This window comes from Morone saxatilis, unplaced genomic scaffold, assembly GCF_004916995.1.
Source record: "Morone saxatilis isolate NCDOM2014 unplaced genomic scaffold, NCSU_SB_2.0 Contig8, whole genome shotgun sequence".
Lineage (NCBI taxonomy): Eukaryota > Metazoa > Chordata > Actinopteri > Moronidae > Morone > Morone saxatilis.
In genome coordinates this window covers 12,037,898-12,040,160 of record NW_023340257.1, presented here as the reverse complement: position 1 = coordinate 12,040,160, position 2,263 = coordinate 12,037,898, and the positions used below count along the sequence as shown (strand labels likewise).

General features: G+C 37.8%; 1 protein-coding gene across 1 annotated transcript in view; it reads right to left on the bottom strand.

Annotated features, from left to right (window-relative positions):
- rab38a (RAB38a, member RAS oncogene family) overlaps positions 1-2,263 on the bottom strand; it is a 9,266-nt gene that overhangs the window by 5,725 nt on the left and 1,278 nt on the right.

Sequence of the window (2,263 nt, the reverse complement as noted above, 5' to 3'; positions counted from 1 at the left end):
ATAATATTCATAGATGTGTTTTCATTAGCTTAGAATGAATCTTTTTCACAGGTCGCCTTCCATGGAGTCCGCCATGTTTCTACGTAGCCAAGAACAGACAAACCAAACACTGACTCTAGATAGGGCTGTTCGTGTTTTTCAAATGTTTAGATGCCACTAAATCCTATATACTGGACCTTTAAGTATTCCTTATTACATTAATTATTATTTATGAGATTAACAGTTGATTTGCTCAGATTTGACTGACAGTGGTCATGAGTGACATGAGAAACCATACTGTCATCACATTTTGATTCAAATGTTAAATCCTGATTGGTCTGTCCTTCCAAACTCAAACGGGTAAAAAAAAGAAAAACACAGACAAAAACCTAAGCCTAACCTAAATGATCTAACTTTGGCTGTAAATTGATTGTTACCATATGAACTCAGTGCTCATGGTAAAAATCTGATTGAGAAAGTAGTACCCCTCCAATGAGCCCTACCAGCCTCCCTCATATCTTCATGCTATATGCCTGAGCAGCCAGCCCTGTCACCCTGTCAACCAAGGCCATAGAAAAATGGCAGCCAAAAATAGGAAGTTATTATTTGTCTTGGGAAATGCACAGAAACAGCAAGTGATTTATTACGTTTGTGGCATGAGAAAACTTCAGCCCATCATCAAATCCCCAAACAAACCTGCAGTGCCGGATGAAGTCAAATGCAAAACCAAGAACATGTTGTTGTTGTTTTTGGATGTGACTTATAAATGCCAGAGGCAAAAATAAATATTTTAAAATAGACATTTAATCATGTTTGCTTTGTAACCAGTCTGTTAATTTGACATAATCTTCAAATATGATCCAAATAGAGAACCCATTTAATACTACAATGGAGAGCGTTCGTCCTATGCAGAACTAACAGTTTAGGATTTCCCACCTGACGGCTTCCATAAGTTAAGGAACGCGTGCAGGGAGTAGCACATAGAGTACAGACCTATAGCAGTTTTCTCTGAGGGAGACACTCATCCTTCGTTCACAATAAAAGCTTTCTATACTCAAGAGCTCGGCCCTCAAATCTCCCTCACATGAGTTTGAGACACATGACTGCTTGCACTTACTGGAGAGGGCGCACAGGAGGGGAGAAAGCAGCAGGTCAGGGGATTCTTCTAAACCTCAGCCGACACTCATGTGAGATGAGACTGCTGTAGCCTTTAGGTTTGTTATCTTACCCAACAGCATCACAGTCAAAAGCCTTTATTATTTCTGATTTCTGTGTCCGCCAAAGGCAACCCAAAGCATTAAATACTGTCAGAGGAAAATATTTTAGAATTTCTCATTTTTATTATCTCATAACTCTCTCCAAGTACGAAGTAAGTACGAGAGTGAAGTCATATCTGAACCCCATTAAGTGCATACAACATACAAATAGGTCATAATACAAAAAGAAATGACAAAGAATATATGAGTATCATACAGGTGAGAAATGACAGAACACACAAGAGGAGGTGAGTCGCCACAAGGGGCAACATAGAATTACTGTTACTTATTAAACTTACTACAAGGAGTTTTTAACTGGTTATGAAACAGTATCCGTTCAATACTGATGCCTTTATATGACCTACATAAGCACACCACACCATCAGCCAGATGATTGTCAATTTCTGTAGTTATTCTTAACGACTGCCACCGGGTCTGATTGAATTCACTTTGAAATCAATTAAACGAGGTAGTGGAAACATTACCATTTTTGTCCACGAGGGCGCAGAATCAACAAAAAAGGAATATTTCTGCTGCTGTAAATAAATGTGTTTATATTTGTATGAATGAATGAATATGCAATTAAATTACTTGGTTATTAATAAGAAGAAAAATCATAAAATCACAAAAAAGTCTATAATAAACATTAACTAGTGTTTGATCTGATAAGCTGAAACTGCCCTTTTTGGTTGTAAATTGATGAAATAAAGACACATTTTTGGGCTCAAACATCCAGCTGATGGAGTGGTTCAAACTCATGAACCAGATCATAATGGCTGGCTGTTGCCATGGTTGCTTTCTGTTATAGCATGTGGTGTCATGATGCTCTTGCATGAAGTCATGTGACATCCTAAATGAAAAGTAAGGCTTATTTTATTCTAAATTGTACCATGAATTGTGTGTGTGTGTGTGTGTGTGTGTTCCTCGTGAACGCAAAAAATTAGAAACATGTAATTGTAGAAATGCGTTGCCAAGTGATTTGATGACAACAGGTCTGCTGGTACACAGATAGACAGATAGACAGATAG